The sequence below is a fragment of the Lissotriton vulgaris genome, chromosome 5 (assembly GCF_964263255.1).
Source record: "Lissotriton vulgaris chromosome 5, aLisVul1.2, whole genome shotgun sequence".
NCBI lineage: Eukaryota > Metazoa > Chordata > Amphibia > Caudata > Salamandridae > Lissotriton > Lissotriton vulgaris.
Window position 1 is genome coordinate 1,806,435,699 of NC_141693.1, and position 18,923 is coordinate 1,806,454,621.

Sequence of the window (18,923 nt, forward strand, 5' to 3'; positions counted from 1 at the left end):
CCTTGCTTTGTGGCAGTTCCAGCAGGTGCTACTACTGCTTGCCCCCACCGTTTCTAGTCTCGCTGGTGTCCAGTGTGATCTGTGTAGTATCCAGTATTTTGTTTGTGCCAACTGCGGTGTGACCCACTCACCTACAAGGCACTGCAGCAGATAACCAGTCTGCCAGACAAGGAATTCTACGAATTCCTAAGAATCAAAGCAGCCATCACCAAAGCAAACCTCTCCAAACTCAAACCCACCATCATACAGTATGCACAGAACCTAAACAAGATAGGCCACCAAACAGCGCAGATCTACAAACTAATAACACCACGCACCACAGCTCTTAACAACAAAACAATAGCCTTCTGGGAAGAGACCATACAGAGACCGCTAAATGAAGAGGAGAGGGCAAGATTATGGACAAATACAGTATCATATTCTCTGGCCTTTCAAGAATTTCAAATAAGCTATAGGGAAGTTAGCTAATTTACCCATGTCAGTAGGGATCACAGCACATGTTCTTGGGTTAGTACAACAGTGTCCTCAAAAAGTAGAAAGCTGTATACGGATTTCTAATATGCTGCAAATTGAAAAAGTGGACAAAATTTGAGGACAAGAGAGCGAATGGCTTCCCTGGACTTGAGTTCTCGTCGTCCATGGCCCTGCCTCCCCACCATCCCACCCAACCAAACTTTCTGGGTACCCATCTGATCATGAGAAATTAAGTTGTGTCACTACCTAATGTTTTGGGAGCTGAAAACATAATAATTCTAATTGTTGTTTAGATGTTTAGAGAAATGTAAGTATTTGTGAGTATGCGATTAACACAAAAATTAAGAGACATTCATAGAATGGCCCTCTAGCAGTTGCAGTGGGGGGTACATAACTATGAAAGTAAAAAGAACTGTCATAAACAAGCACTGAAACAAACAAAGTGCACGGCTAAACACAAAGCCAGGGACTTTTGCATCTATTCATAAAGGCATTATGGAGTACATAAAACAGTAAGGACAGCACCCTCATTGCACTTTTACTAATAGGGAGTTGGACATTTCTGGGACGATTCACAACATGTTGGACTATGCAAATGAGTAGTATCACTTCCTGCACTTGTAAAGGCTTTTGTGAATGGGCAGCTACGTATATGATACAGCGATGAAGCAGGGAAGACGAGGAGAAAAAGAGACAGCCCTTTCCCTGGCTGTTATCAATATCTATAAGTGCATTTATAAGTATTCCGAGATTTTCTGTTCTTATGGTGTAGAATTCCTGATAGTTAATGACCATCTGAAGGACAGTGTGTATTAAAATAACAGTATTCCGTCTCTTTAATCCCTCCCTCAGACAGGAGTGTGTCTGTCTGGCTCACCCAGGCCGGGTTTGCTATCTGTCATTGAAAGCAATGGGCCGCACAGAGGCGCGGCTCATCACTGGTCGCCCTAGGGGCTAGTTCACATAATACCACTGAAGTCTGACGACTCGACAGCTTTACTCAGTGACAACACAATTAATTGGAGAGGAGGGGAGCCAGGCAGCCGGGACCTGTCACTGGTAGCAGTAGGCAGGGAGAGTACCTGGTAATGAGAGCCTGCAAGCTTCTCTGGATCGACAGCCTGACTTCAAGGAGGGCGGTCACCGATAATACCACAAAAACAGAAAATTCCATGTAAGAAGCTCACGTATTCTGTCCACTTAATTTAGGGTGATGGACATGACGTCAACTGAGACAACTCTAGGCCTGCCATTCAATGTAATAAGGTGAGATGTTGACTGCGCCAACAGCAGAAAAGGTGCCCTAAAGGAAAGAAAGTTCGAGGAAAGTTTTAACAAAAATGCTTTTCGGGAATCAAATGGCCCACAATACAAAACATCTCACTATCATTCAGTCATTAAATTTTTTCCTGGGCAACTTCTGTTACATTTCTCAAAATATAATAAGTGAATGCTAACACTTGGAAGCCACTGTCTTTTCACCTCCTTGGAAGTCTCTGAAACAAACTCACATGACACACAGTTACTTTTTTTGAGGATTTACTAGCATGAGTGTACTACATAGAGTAGCAAAACATTATATGCTTTCCCTCCGCATAAGAACTTCTCATGTTCATGTGTGATGTGTCCGAGTATGTCTGACAGTGGTACTGTGGCCAAGTGACGATTGTAGATGTACATCTGTTAATCGAAATAGCTGTAGCTACCTGTGTCTGTTTTGATAAATGTGCAATTTTGCAGCCTCCTGTTTCTTCTCTCTCAATGCAGACAAACACACTGGTGACCTGCACGATGAAGCATAGCCATCCAGATCCATGTAATGGGAGCATGTATAGTAAAGCTCATACCTCGGGGCATATTCTCAAGGACTTATCGTTGAGTCAACGTCACTTTACCGCTGCCAAACTGGCGATAAATATATCGCACCATTCACAAGCTGGTGGTAACAGCCCATAGCACCAGTTTACCTGCGATAGCATCTGCAAAAAACATCGCCACAGATGACCCGGCAACTATCATTAATGAGATGCAGAGTAGGCGTCCCGTGCCAAAATCCGCAACAACAGGCAGCCGGAAACTAACACCTCCTTAGACCTGATGTAAAGTCGGACAACAGCCTGCACCACATAAGGGAGCCCAGCCCAGAACCACACCTGAATGGCAACATATGTCATGGATCCAACCATCATGCAGATGATAGCCCCAACGGGGCCACAACAGCCACCACCCACAGGAGCCCCCCTCCCTGGGCAACCCCCTGGTAAAGACATGCCACAGCAACTACACGAAACACGTACCACATAATCAGCTTGATGTCGCACAATCACATTTGGTGACATGCCTTGTTGTCACAAAAATGAGCATCACACATTCACCTTCGCATAAACAATCGTAATTTTATTGAAATAAACACAGAACAGAAATGAAGGCACATGGCAGCTCTCCTCGGGACAATCTGTAGGTCACAGCCTGCAAGACAAAAATCCAGATGAGAAGGTGTGACTTGCGCTCATTATAGGACAGAGAGAGAGTGAAGGAGAGAGAGCGAAACAGAGAGAGAGAAAGAGAGAGAGTGAGAGAAAGAAGGACAGAGAGAGGGAGAGAGAGGCAGATGGACAGAGAGGTGGAGAAAGAGAAAGACGGACAGAGAAGGGGAGAGTGAGAAAGATGGACATAGAGGGGGAGAGAGAGAAAGACAGACAGAGGGGGAGCAAGACTCAGATAACAGAAGAGATGGACAGGGAGAGAGAGTGCTCACACTGCGCACCCAGGCCTCACTGCTCTCCTGCTGATGCGGGTGTGTCTCCAACCATGTGCCGGTATGTAGTGCAGTTCACCAGGTCTCACATCTGAAACAACCGTCATCTGAAACAGAGTCCAGATACATGATTGGCAGTATTACACAGAATTGCACACGCCATCATTGCCTGTCCGCCCTTGGGCACCCAGGCAGATGCACCCCAGCCTCTCCCGCCACCCAGCGGTGCATGCCCGCACCTGCGCAACCAGGCAGATGCACCCCATCTCCTTCCGCCGCCCTTGAGCATGCCCGCCCCTGTGCAACCAGGCCTCACTGCTCACCTTCCGCCACCGGCGCGTGGCAAAGAGGGCCCACCAAGTGCTGGTGCAAGCCCCAAGCCTGGGGCCCGCGGACATGGTACCCTCCACATCATGCAGCCCCACTCCGCAGGCCACCAGGTCTCACATTTGACTCTGGGTCTTGATTTTGCCATGGCAGAGGACATACCAGTGCACCCGGCATCATTGCAGGCTGCACACCCCCTCAGCCCTTGCGGTGCCACTAACTCTGTGCTCCGCGAGGCAACTCCACGTGGCGGTAGGCCCACGCTGCATGCTGGCTCTGGCCTACACTGCGGTCCAGCAGGGCACACTACCTCAGTAAACCGAAAGTCACCGTCCCATGTCAGTGTGCCTGTGCCGGCCGCAGTGTATACAGTGACACCAAGTCTGTGCCCACAAGTCATGGAGCCTCTGTGATTTTGTATCATGGTGTGGACACCATCATGTCACCTTCGGGCCAGGGGAATATAATGTTGCAGGGCCCTAGGTCTTCAGGCCTACATGATCACCCCAAGGATACACTCAGATAGAGAGTGGAAATGGCGTCAAGCACGTGCGCCCGGGCCTTTTTGTCCTGCGACGCATGTGCTGGATGGGTGTGGTGTGGGTGTATACCAGTCGTGAGACAACTAGACCTGTGATCATCAGATCACTACTTGGAAGAACGGGGACATGTAGCGTTGGCATCCCCCCTGAAAGTGTATGAATAGTGGGCTGGCGTGGCGTATGGCAGTCCAGAGTAAGGGTTTGAACACAGACCCCACGGCTCTGGGTGTGGTTCCGTACGGGGCTGGACAAGGAAGTTACTAATGTTACTAATGTGTGTGTCCCTGTTGTGGTGTCAGCGCAACCCGGACCGCATTTGGCAATGTGTCACCCTGTGACCCAAGTTCTACAACATGGGCCACATGGACATAAGAAGAATTCACAGAGCCCACATTCATCCATTCTTCCACACTTGAAAGACCATATACATGACACATCTGTGTGATTATGAATGCTTAATGCACATTCAGTGGAGTGTTGCATCTGGAGCAGTACAGGGCCGTGCAAACCACACATGACGATGTTGGCCCATGGAGGGCCAGCCAGAGTCCTTCAGGGAATTGCAAGTCCAAAGGAAGGGGAATAGTTCAGTCCACAGTCGGATTGCTGTGTCATTGGCGATCAAAGAGAATATGGCAGTCCATGCCAAGGTCCAACGTGTGTGTCCCAGAGTGCATCGGGGACAGTGGAAGGTGATGATGCAGAGGGCAGAATCAAGCAGAAACCGGCCATATGGCAGAGAGGAATGCTACTGCGTCCTTCTCACCAGTAAGGCAGAATCATCCGCATCTTTGTTCTCTGCTGTTTCATGTGCCTCACATGTGGCTGGTGGTGTTCTGTCTCCAGCACTGTATGGCAGTGACACCTCAGGGGCCGGAGGTGGAATGTCTGCTGCACTGTGTGGCACTGACACTTCAGAGGGTGAAGGTGTGGATGTAGTGGTAGCACCAGCATGCATCAGTGCAAGGCCTTGTGGCAGCAATGCCATGAGGATGGTTTTGAGGTCATTAAGGAACCCAGCTTCCACTCGCTGGTGTGCAGCTGTGGCAGCTGCTCTTTCCACATTGCCTGTTCCATGGTCTCCATTAACCTCCACATGTTTCCCAACTCCTGTGTGACATCACTGGGGCCACTCTGACTGGCCAGTTGTTCGATTCTCGGAGTCAGGGTTCCAGCGATGTCAGAGCATGTCCATCAGAGAGCATGGAGTGGACTGTGGGTATCCATTAGGGACCGTGACTAAGATACCCACGTATGGCATCTGGTTTGTCTGCTATGCGGTCAAAGCCCACCCTCACCTGTTCAGCCAGCTGCTCCTGGCACCCCAACACACGGCGTTGGAAGGTCATGTGTTCTTCGTGGGGGTTCTGGGAGGCAGCTGTGGTGGTGGTTGCTGCCTGCTGTGTGGTGTGTGCAGGGGGTGGGGTCTCCTTGTAGCATGCAGGGCTGCCTAGCTCCTGGAAATGGGCTGCGGAGTCTGTCCACGAGCTGTTGGGGGGTGTCGGAATGGAAGCTGTGGTGGTCCTCTTCGTCATCAGAGAAGAGAGGGTCGGGCTGTTCTGTAGGAGGTGCTGCAATGTGAAGGGGAGATGCAGTTTAACAATGTGTTCGCATGTATGTTGTAGCATTGTACATGTTTTCATACAGACTGCATGACTGTGCACATTGTGGCTGTCTATTTGATGGGAGACAGTGGACATTTTGGCAACAGACGTGTGTGTGTTTGAACTTGTACATTATGAAGTCACATTTTCCTGCAATGCCAAATGTGATTGGCCAGTGTCTGCACCCAAGCGGCACCAGTTGTGTCCTGTGTTCTGTTGTGAATGTGTTTCGGTTTGAACCACATTTTTGTCAGTGTTGATGTGCTCTGCATGTTATGTGTGTGTGCTGCATTTTGGGAGTCGCCCCTGCAGTTCTGATTTTGCTGCCCCTTATCCCTTTCATGCGGTGTGTCTTTGACATCTGTGCTGGGATGTTGCATACTTGGGTACATTGGTCTCTTGGTTGGAGTTGGTGGCTGGGGCATGGTTTGTCTGCAACATGCTCTACTTAATTGTGCATGTGTGCCATTGTGCTCATCTCCCCCGTCCACCTGGTCCCTGGTCGTAATTCACCCTGGTGCTGCTGTGTCTGGTCATGTTGATCAGTGTCCGCTCACCTGACTCCTGCCACCATCTCCCCGCCGATTACTGTGGACACCATTTCCTTCATCTTGTCCAGCTTCTCCTGTGGCGCTGGACTGCGACCTCCAGTCTACATTGTTGCCTTCCGGTTGTTGGCGAGTTTCAGCTTGGTTTTGTACTTGACATCATTCCAGTGCCTCTTGACCTCTTCTATTGTCCTCTTCAGCACTCTCACTGCTATCACCTTGTCCATGATGGACTTCCATAGTCCATTTCTGGTTGCCAATGACACAGTGGAGGTGACGAACAGTTGTTGATGGTGTTCTACCACCTCCGTTATCAGGATCCTGTTTTCCTGCTGACTGAACCACTTCTTCCTACTCTTCTTCTCCTTGGCCTTCCCAGACCCCGAGGTCCCAGGCTGGTCCTCCGGGGGGCTCGTGGGGTTCTGGTTCTCCTCCGTACTTGCTCCAGCAACATCCATTGTGCTTCGCTGATGTTTGCCATTTGTTTGTCTGTTTTTTCAACTTTTATGGTGATTTTTCCTGCCTGACGCATGTGAATTGCAAGCTTGTCGCTGGTTTTTGCTCATTTTTGTATCGCGATTGGCCTCATCGTAGCTTTTGATTTTAATGTGGTCATTTGACACGTTATCTGGAGACTATCGCATGGTAGCGCCGTGTTGTGAATACTTGGTTAACACAGCGTAATTTTCTCGCAATAGACTGCAATGTTGAAGGTTGCGTTAAGTTAATTTTGTGATGGTTATCACACGTTCTTGAGAATATGCCCACATGTGTTTTATTCACATCCATACATGTGTTATCAAGCTGGATTTCTGCTTATTACTTCTGTGTCACTTACATAGTGAGTGAGTTAGTACCTGCATACACATTCGTGTTCAGATCATGTTGCAGACATCAGCAACATATGTGTTGACCTCAGTATTTCACCCTGTCCTCAGACATGTAGATGGCATTTTACATGACTGCATCCCGCCACCATGAAGGTCCTCTTGGTCAAACATTAAAGAAACCCCTGGATTCTTCTCTTCTATGAACTATGTTTGTGTAGCACCTTTTTCAATGATGGCACCAGTTGTGCATTTATTTTCATCACAAACTGAACTTTTTCTATACAGAAAAAAGAAGAAATGGGAAGGGGTGTAGACCAGCCGGCAACCACTTTCTTACCTTCCTCAACGAGAACCCCTTCCTCTTCTTAGTAAAGTGAATTAAAGGGATTACAAATCCTTAAAACCTTAACCAACTTGACTATTTTGATTTCCCTCTGAGAGGCAGATAATCATTTTAAGAATACTGTCACCCAATTAAACAAAAGCTTAGTATCCGTATGAATGAATAATTATTCATTCATACGGATACTAAGCTTGTCTTCATTAGTCAAACCTGATGGGATTCTGGTCTCTAAATAAGGTGTATTTGGATTCTTTTGTTCTCAACATGAGGGTTTTATTTCTTTCTCTTGGTTCTCTTTTGATTTGTTCAATCACAAAATAGTTAAGCGTCTTTCTGTTGCCAAAATGCTTTTTAGAAAATGCTGTGCAACAGGATAATGTTCATCATTATTATCTATTGCCCTTATATGTTCTGGAATACATTTTCTAACTGGAAGAATCAATCAATTAATCAATCAGGAAATTGTCAAGCGTGCAACTCACCCCTGGGCGCTTGGAGGGGAGGGATAAGCAGCTTTATTCAGTCAAAGAACCAGGTCTTGAGGGTCTTCCTGAAGCTGTTCAGAGAGAGGGCACGCCTGATGTTGATCAGGTGCTGGTTCCAAGTCTTGGCCATGATGTGGAAGAAGGCTCTTCCACTCGTTCTGGTTCTGCAGATGCACAGGGTTTCGGTGAGGGCGAGGTCGGCGTATTGTAGGTTTCTCTGGAGCACATGGAAGGAGATTCCCTCATTGAGGTATTGGGGTCCGGTGTTGTGGAGGCATTTGTAGGCGTGGGTGAGTATCTTGATGGTTACCCTCTTCTCGACGGGGAGCCAGTAGAGGTCTCGCAGGTGTGGGGTGATGTGTTCATGTCGAGGGATGCAGTGGATGAGTCTGTCTGCGGTGTTCTGTATGGTCTGGAGTTTGCGGAGTATAGACTTTTTGAGTCCGGCGAAGAGGGCGTTTAAGTAGTTCAGTCTGCTGGTTATGAGTGCGTGGGTGATGCTCTTTCTTTATTTGGGGGGTTCCATTTAAAGGTCGGTCGAAGGATGCAGAGGGTGTTGTAGCAGGTGGAGGCGACGGCGTTGATCTGTCGAGGCGACGGCGTTGATCTGTTGGGTCATGGAGAAGGAGGAGTCGAGTACGATGCTGTGGTTCTGGGCATGGTCTATGCTGGTGGGGGGCTTCAAGGGCAGTGGGCCACTAGGTGTTGTTCCATAAGGTGGGAGAGGGTCTGAGGACGAGGAACATAGTCTTCTTCAAGTTGAGCTTTAGTCAGCTGCTGCTCGTCCAGGATGCAACATCCTTCATTCCTTCCTGGAAGCCGCGTCTGGTGGTGACGGGTGATGGATACTGAGTTGGTGCTGGAAACCCCTACATTGTAGGTCTTGCACATGCGCATGAGCACACACAAGATGTACAGCATAGGGGTTTCCATCGGCGAGAACTAGGAAGGAGAGAGAGATCATGGCAAAGAGGAGGCAGCCACAGCAGGTAAGTGCCTTTTTAAAATAATAATTACATTGGGGAAGGTGGAGGGGCCGGCTAACTACTCTCCACCTTGGAGTCAGAGTTTTGCCTGAACTCCGCGTTCTCAACAGAGCGCAGAGTAGGCAAAACTCCGTAAGCTCTGCTGGTGGAGCGGAGTTACCCATCCAAGCTTATCCCTTGTGTGATTTTCAGGCACCAGAATGCCTCCGGCGAGATTTTTGCTTTGAGAAAGCTGCTTCTCAAGTCAAAGAACAACTTGAGCAGCAGAAAGAAGCAGCAACCTCAGGCACACTGTGTGGTGCTATTTGTGCTAATTTTACAACGAGGAACAAGTTCCTGATGCTAAAAATCAGCACAAGCAGTGTGTCCAAATTTTGCCCACTGGCAGAACTCTGTGGAACCTTGTGCAGTTTTTATGTAACTCCATGAAATTCCAATCTGCGAGCTTTGCCTACCCTTACTTAAGAGTTCTCCATAACGAATAATCAAGTTTAAAGGTTGTGAATGGCCACTACGGGCATGGAGAATGGTATTACTTGCTGTCAGTTTTCTATAGGATGCTGTGGTAATCGTACCATCCTGAATCCTTATTTCTACATCCAGTAAGGGGATTTTCTCTTTACTCATTTCTGATGTTAATATTAAATTGTACTCATTATTGCTCAGATCCACAACAATTTTCTCAGTCATGTCCTGTGTTCCTGGCCAAATGATGAATAGAACATCTATATATTGAAGCCTTAGTACCACAGGATCAAACCCCTTCTGTATCTCTTCTGCAACGGACACTTGTTCCACCCACCAGCCCATCATGAGCCCAGCTTAACTTGAGACAAAACAAGTACCCATCACAGTCCCCTCTTTTTGTCTGAATAAAGTATTGTCGAGCATGAAGATATACTTTGCAATTTCAAAAGCATATTAGTATGTGAGAAAAAAATATAGGGGCCATGCCTGAAGAAATAGTTGAATTGCCCTTAAGACATCCTCATGTCTAATACTTATATATGAAGATGTTGCATGAAGTGTCATTTTAGATAGGAAATCTTATGTGACTCTAACATATGAAGGTAAAGCTGACATATAGGGTCTAACGAAATGGTCTACAAATTAAGAACTGTTTTCAAGAAGGCTTCTAATAGATGAAATAAAAGGCCTGCCAGGTGGATTGTTTACATTTTTGTGTATGTTGGGTAAAAGATAAAGAACTGGGATACGAGGATAGTCACATTGAGATACTCATATTCTTCTTGTTCTAATAAGCCTAGATCTTTCCAACTGTCCTCCGCTGGTTCCTCTTTGTTTTCCTTTGTTTCCACCTCCTCTGCTTCCTTGTATTCTTCCTCTTTGTGGGGTGAGCGGGCGGTTATTTTAAGCTTCCCTTCCGGAGAAGGTGAATTTCTTCTAAAAAGTCGGCTTTGTAGTTGCCTCTCCCTTGGAGAAACTGCTTTCCCCAATTCCCGAAATGTCATTTCTTCTGTGAGTTGTGGTTCCCTTTCTACTCTCACAGAACTAGTCTGTGCCTGATTTATGGCTTATCCTCCTGCTCGATAAATAGGGGTATATTTCCTGTTAAATGTTAAAATACAGTCCTTTTATGATCCTGAATATCTCTCAGAAATCTTCTCTGCTTATGTAATTGTATATCTTCCTCTAATTTCTCTAATCTCTCATTTGTTTCTTTCATTAACGTATCATTGGATACCTGTTGTATTTCCTTAACCAAACCATTGTGTGTTAAATATGTTGTTAAAAAATGTCCATAAATTCATATGTGTCATATCCAGGGTATGTACACTATGGACTTATTGTGGGCAGAAAACGTACTAATAAAATGTATGGACATTAAAAGGCATTTGTTTATTTTATTTATATGACCGATTGCATGTTTTGCTTGTGAGAAAATTGAAGAAAAGAGCCAATAGAAAAACCGAATCCATATTGGTAGTAACCAGCAAACTAGAAATCCAGACAACGAGCAAAGAACACAGTCATAAAAGTTAGAAACAGCATAGAGCAAATTAAAAATTCCGAAAAAAACCAAATAGCAAAATTCCAATTCTGAGGCCTTAGACAGAGCGAAGTTCAAATGCTCAGAAATCAAGCAAGTAGCAAAGTCAAAATAAAGTGATGAACCAGCAGAAAGGCCTGAATAAGCAAATTGGAAAGTCAAAATAAGAAAATAAGCAGCTTGCAAAGCCTCATTACTGAGGCCTGAGCAAATACTTAAATTCAAAACTGGGAAGGCCAACAAATGGCTAAGATAAAAAAAATATGACGTTCCAATAGCAAAGTCAACAGCAAGAAAACAAGCTAATTGCATTTTGTTAATTCTGAACAACCATGCCAGCAATCAGACCCCACAGATGAACAGCTGATCTGACATGAAGCCTAAGGTGATGATGAGAGTACTGATAAAGGTAGCGTGTACGCTCTGTGGGGCATATTACCAAGCAATAGCGATAATTATAGCTATTGCTTGGTTAGAGACAAAAATTTACTGCTGAGCTGCGGCGATTTTTACCGCAAATAAACCTTGGTATTACCAAGGTTTATCGCAAATGCGATAAAAATCGCCGCAATGCATGAATATCGCTGAAAAGTCCGTGATATTCATGCATTACCGAGCTAATGCTCTTAGCCATTTTATCCACCTTCCATTGGATAACATGGCTAAGAACTGCTCGGGCAGGTGTTACCTTTTGGAGATATTCGCGCTTAGCGCGAATATCTCCAAAAGTTGAAAGTAGGAGATAGCGATGTTAGCGACTGTTTCCAGTCGCTAACATCTTGGCACGCCCACTTTGCATGTCATTAGTGATAAATATCACTGACATGCAAAGCGGGGCCCAAGATGGTCGCTATCTCCTACTAGCTATCGCTAACTGGTGTTAGCGACAGCTAGGTAATAGGGAGATAATTTTATCTCCGCTTTCTTGGTTTTTAAAGCAAAAAAAGCGGACATAAACCCCCTTGATAATATGCCCCTGTGTTGGTTAAGCATCTGGAGGTAAACATCTGTCAAGCTTTTTTCACAACAGAAATGGCAAATACGCAGGATTTGCAAGAAAATCAGGTTGAAACAGGTAGAACATTAGGTAAGCTGGGCGCGTGTGCAAAGTAGCTTAGCAAAGCTTTCGTTGCCTGTAAGCTTTTGTGCAGGCTTTATGCAAGCCGCCGCCAAGAGTCCTGTGCATAATGGTGTGATCGCTTCAAACGGCATAAGATGATGTCCCATTCAACACTGAGACCCAGCTCCGCTGTCGTGCTCCTTCTTTCAGCAACTGTAGTACATGGAGGCCAATTATGGATAGCCTGGGACTTGCACATTTTACCCTTGGCACTGTGCTTGCTACCCCCGATCTCAGGAGACACAAAGGCATGGCAGGAAGTGGACATATACATCTTCTCTTACCTCCTGTCCCTTCCTATAGCCCTTTTGTAGGCAATAGGAGGCTTTAAGGCTATGAGCTAAGGCATGAAGCCTATGGTGTTACTGAAGGTCAAAGAAGATCTGTCCTCACTCGGACTATCCCTTGCATTTTCTTTTATCAACATCCAACTTCAATTGATCGTTCATTTCATGAGGCAGTCAAAAAATATCTGATCTCACTTGGCAATCTTTTGTTGCACCAAAGTCCACCCTCAATTGATCCTTAATATCATGAGCCGATTTTTGGATAGCTCCCCAGTGCCACTCAACTTAGCGCCTTGATGTGACTGAGGAACTCAAGAGAGGGCGCTCCTTTTTTTCAGCATTGTTCCAACACGCCATGCACGCTCAACCGTACAATGACAGTGTTGAAATCTACAGGGCAATTCTCTCGAGTTCGTCACCTTACTTATCTGAAGGACAAAATACACAATGAAAAGAGAAGCCTCTTGTTTGATGTTTGGTGGTGGGCTTCACTAGTCTGCCCTGTCTGAAAACAAACGGGTTTTACAGCTCAGAAATATCCTGCTACTTTGGAAAGGTGTAGCTTCTAACACATGTGGATTTCTCACCCTTGTTTCTTTCTGCTCCTCCATTTCAAAATAGCATCAAATGTGTTGTGCTGCAGAACGAGAACACTGGAACTGGCCTGGGTTGCATAGGCCACAAAGCAGATAAAATGAAATCAACAGACATGTAAATAACATACATGTAAATGTAATCTGTTGGGTACATGGCCACTGATATCAACCTCTCACAGCCCAGTGGGATGGTGATGGATAATGGAGGTAGCAAACTGACGCAGGGGCCTAGCTAACATTTGTGCAACAGGTGCAGTGGCACCTGAGAGGCCCATTGAACCCTGACAACTTCTGTATTTTATTACCCCACCCGAGGTCAAAGGCGACATTTTTCTCGCTTGCACCAGGGCCCCTGACATCCGCGCTACGCTACTCTAGCCAACAAGTAGGTGTGCGCACATCTTGCATTTTCTCTGCAAGACTCTTTGCCTGCCGTCAAATGTTTTTGCAAAAACGATTTGGTTCCTGGGGTTGTTTGTGTGCGAAATTCTCACATTTGGCTACACTTTGCAACCCGTGCAGAATGTGCAAAACGAGCAGGCCTTTGAGAATCTTAACGAATGTGTAGAGAAAAGTGTGCTGTTGCTCACGTGGGACGTGAGCAGGTCCAGTTTACACAGTGGAGGCCGCCACTAGGAATGCATGGGCGGCGTGCGGATACAGCCACATGCTCACACCCCGGAGGAGCCTGCCAGAGATTACTGTTTAAACCAGTGGATTAGGGAACATGTCTCTGAAAACATTTTCTTCAATATTTCTCTTGAAAACATCCTATCTAGGATCTCATAGTTTGACGTAGGAAATCCAAGTCTGAACAGAGCCGTGTTGTGGTTTCCGGCCCCACCTTCAATACACACGGTGAAACAAAAAGGGCCTAGTTCTGCTAATCCAACAAGATAAGACTGGAGCGTTCCCATACCTGCCCCATGGCTGGCTGAGGAGAAGTCCAAGGGTCTAGGGGCGTCGCCCTGAGCCGGTGTAGAGTACGTTATGTGGAAAGACTTACTGGAAAAGGAAGAGATATACACAGGGACACTGGAACTATGTGGTAGGGGAAGGGTAAATTATGAGGCAGGGTTGAGTAAATGATGCAGCAAGAAAATACACATTATGTGGCATTATTCATATTTTTTTAAATAATATTACTTCATTATTTATTTCTTTTAACACTTGTTAATACTGTATGGTAACAGAAAGTTGACCAGTCAAACTTTGCAAAAAGCCTTCCACTTACGTAATAGCACGTCATGCTGCATTTTTAGTAAATTTTGAACTGTTTGCGCCACAAACAATTTTTCGTTTTTAAAATCTGCAGATTATGCGGTAAATTAAGGCATGTGTCAGGTACAGCAAATATATACCTAGGTGAAACTTGCTGTGGCCTCTCAATTGCAGAATTCCAGTAGCCCTGGATCGACACAGTAGGCGGTCAGACATAAAGTCAGAGAGGGCTGGGGCAGAGCCAGTCAATGGTATTGTTTAGCTTCTATCTGATGAGTTTTTGGACCGCTGCAGACCTGCTATCTAGAGGATGCCGTTATTTGAGTCGAATAGGGTATAATTCACAATTGAATTACAGCAGGACATGTGTGTGCTTACACACACACACACACACAGCTTCTCTACTGCACAGCTGCAATTTAGCGCAACAATTTTTCTATTGAAGAGATAGCACAGGTACTCGTTAACATTTTCACTAATATATAACTATTCAGTGCACAAAAAAACAGATTCCACCAGTTAGGCGTTCCCAAACGTAGGTGCAAATGTTGGAGAAAAGTTGTACAAGCACCAGTGCAATTTATGTGATCCAATAATGTAAATGCAAATGTACTCCTGCAGCTGCACCCCAAAGACTTTTCAAGGAAACTAAGTGGCTTCCCTTGGCAAATGTCTTCTATGCTTCAGATGTGAGTGTGACGGAGAAGAAAAAACCACATACCTTTTACGGAACAATTATGTGATTGTGCACTTCATTTTAATTATGGCCTGGGCTCGCCAAAAAACCTTATCTAACAAAAGTAATTGGAGTATAAAACAATTTGTCTATATCGCTTTTCGGTTTAATGAAGAAAACTCCAGCTCTGTGAGTCACAAGACGTCAGATCCTGCCCCTTTATATTGGGCACCGCTCTTAGAAGATCGGGTAGATAGATTACGTTTGAAGTATAGTTGTTTGTGGCACAGAAACTGGGTCAGATTGAAGAAGCCAGAAAATTCTAATGCCACCCACTTTAAACTAGGGGTGAGGAATGTTTCGTTTCACCGGCGGAATTGGTGGAATTTTGTTAATTTAATTTAATTTTAGTTCTGGCCAAATTCCTCCAACTGACACATGGCCGATTTTTTTTCTCATGAGGCTCCAGAAAAGGCGAGTGTGAGTGAGATTTGGTGTCCCCTAGGGCAATTTTCTAACAGGGGTGGTCGTGGGTGGTTGCGAGCGGTCACGGACAGAGGGCTACTGTTCGAGTGGATTTGCTGCCGCTCAAGTGTATTTTCTATTCAAGGATCATCAACTGGAATGGTTGCACGCTCTTGCGCAACGCATGGTGCAGTTCACGCTGATTTTCAATGCTGGTTGCTCTACCGGGGCTAAGTTGCAGCACAAGCTGCATGCTTTCCAACTGTTGGCGGAACTCCGAATTTATGCAACTCTATGGAATACCATAAAACTCTGTGAAACACCCTAGGTGGGCTGAATACTGCAGAGTTGCATAAAAAAGTCCGGGAGATTCTGCGGACTTCTGCCAACAGGCAAAAAATATACAGCTCCCACTGCAACTTAGTGCCAGTAGTGCTGGCTGCGCTGTAAATAAACCGCCTTCGACCGCAACTGCTCGTGACCGCCTGCAACCTTCTGTGCTAGCAAATAGCACTAGGGGACTCCAAATCTTGCTCACACTCATCACTACACATTTTCTGAAGCCTCGCGTAAAATATTTCACCATGCGGAGAATGGCGGAATTCGGCCGGAGCTAAATAGTAACACAGAGTGACTAAAATTCTGCCAATTCCGTGAGTGGAACAAAACATTCCACCTACTCCAAGAACCATACCTTTGAGTCACTAATTGGCAGATTTACAAGAACTGGCGCAATCCTGCATATGAGCAGGGATGCGCCAGTTAACTAGCATGATACAAAAATAGCGTTGCACCACCATGGATGTGCCGCATTTACAATGTGGCGCATCGTGGCGCAAGGATAAACAGATGCGTCCCTCTGCCCGACACTCTTCAACAGCTACATAGCACCGCTCGCCAACATCGCCAGATCGCACAACCTCAACATCCTCTCTTACGCCAACGACACCCAGCTAATCCTCTCCCTCACCAAGGCTCCCACCACCACCAAATCCAACCTCCACGAAGGAATAAAGGCCATCGCCGAATGGATGACGAACAGCCACCTGAAACTGAACTCTGACAAGACGGAGGTCCTCATCGGATCCACCCCTCCGCATGGGACGACTCATGGTGACTGGCAGCACTGGGAACTGCACCAATGCCCACTAACCACGCATGCAACTTGGGAGTCATCCTGGACTCCACATTGTCAATGACCCAGCAAGTCAACTCCGTCTCCTCCTCCTACTTCAACACCCTCTGCATGCTCCGCAAGATCTACAGATGGAGCCCCACCGGTACCTGAAAGACAGTCACCCAGGCTCTCATCAGCAGCAGACTAGACTACGGCAACGCTCTCTGCGCAGGAACCTCAGCCAAACTCCAAAAATGACTACAACGCATACAGAACGCATCTGCACGCCTCACCCTCGACATCCCCCACCACAGCCACATCACAGTCCACCTGAGAGACCTACACTGAAATGAAATGAAGGAAAATTTATATCGCGCAGACTAAGCCCCAAAGGGCATCAAGGCGCCTAGCTCAATATTGATAGATTATCTGTCCCAGGAGCTGATTACTGGTAGGCTTTCTTAAAATACCATGTTTTCAGGGCCTTTTTGAAGAGGGAAAGTGAAGATAGAGACTTAAGTTCCAGAGGGAGTGCATTCCAGAGACGGGGGGCGACTGTAGAAAAAGCTCTACCTCCCCATCTGGTCTTCTTGGTCCTAGGGATAGCCAGAAGATTTTGTTGCCGTGAGCGCAGACATCTGCTAGGGACATAGCTGGATAGAAGTGCACCCAGTCCAACTGAAGTTTCAGTTTTAAGAGCGCTGTGTACCAGACAAATGATTTTGAAAGAAATACGATGCTCTATAGGAAGCCAGTGTAGATTCTTTCTGGCTAGTGTTGCCGAGGAGGATCGGGGAGTGTCCAGGACGAATCTTGCAGCCGCATTTTGAACAGTTTGCAGTCGTTGTATTAGTCCTTTGTTAATCCCTGCATACAGTGAGTTGCAGTAGTCCAATCTTGAACCAACAAGTGCAACCACTGTCTGTTTCCTAGCTTGCGGGGAGAGATAATGTACTATTCGACGGAGAATTTTAAGAATTCCCCAGCAAGTAGCTACTGTTCTATTAACCTGAAGGGTCATTGCCAGCGAGGTGTCGAACATAACCCCAAGGTTCCTAGCTGAATGGGAGGGGACCGGGCAGGTTCCCAAGGATTGCGGCCACCACTCACTTGACCACACATCCTGATCCTTTCCGAAGATCAGCACCTCAGTTTTATCGCCGTTCAACTTCAGGGAGTTGACTATCATCCAGTCAGAGACTGTTTGCATGCAACTCCTGAAGCTGGAGGCGGAGGTACTGACCGGTTGGGCTAGTGACACCATAATCTGAGTGTCATCTGCGTATGACGTTACTTCCATTCCCTGAACTGGCTCTCCGTCAACAAGAGGATCACCTTCAAGCTCTTCACCCAGGCTCACAAAGCTCTCCACAACATAGACTCAACGAACCACTCACCTTCTACACCCTGAACCGCCAGCTTCGCTCCGCTGACCTCGCCCTCGCCACCGTCCCCCGCATCCGCCAAGCGACCGCCGGTGGCAGATCATTCTCTCACCTCGCCGCTAAAACCTGGAACACCCTCCCCATCTGTCTCGACAGACCCAGGACATGATGGCATTCAGGAGACTCCTCAAGACCTGGCTGTTTGAGTAGTAGCTTGGGGTGGCTGGGTGAGCTAAAGAATGGTGATGGATTAAACCCTTTCCGGTCCAGGGAAGACATGGCTTGGCAGATCGGGCTGGACTGTTCCCATGAGGCACAGGGTCAGACTGATTTGCATATGGCCATGTCTGAACTGGGGTGGCTGGGTGAGCTAAAGAATGGTGATGGATTAAACCCAGATCAGTTGACTGGGGGTGAGTGTTTGATTTGCTCAAACGCTCCGTCCATCATCCCCTTTTGTATCGCTTTGTTTGAGTAGTAGCAGCACCCCCGCACCCCCTAATGCCTTGAGACCCTCACAGGTAAGTAGTGCGCTTTACAAATGTACTGATTGATTGATTGATTGATTGATGTGTGACACATCTTGTCGGCATAAGGGCAGCGCATTGCTGGAGTCGTGTCACAAGTTCGACTCAACTCCATCATTGGTTAGGAATGCCTATTCCTAACATGCTGCGGCACTCCTTATCTTATGCCTGCTTCAAGCAGGCACAATGTTTTGACGCAGTGGCGTCATAAAAGTGACTCCGTGAATCTCTTATAGATTACACTGCGTCCCTTTTATGAGGCTTTCTTGCGACGAAAGGCCACCCTACATACATTATACGTGAAGCAGGTATATTGTAGCGTAGGGCTTTAAAACGTAACGCATCTCGCTAGATGCGTCTCATTGTAAATATGTTGCATCGTGGAGCATTGTTTACGATGCCACTGCATCTCAGAAGTGATGCAACGGCGGCATAAAGTCAGCGCAAGGTGTTTGTAAATCTGCCCTAAGTAAGCAAAGCGAGTGTGCTCCTTCCCTAGAAGTTAAGAGTATGTTCTCCCCCTAAGACTACTTTTTCTTATGAAGAATGGCAAATAGTATTGAGGCTTTGAGCCAGATGTACAAACATTAGGAATAATGATTTCATAATTGCGATTCTCTC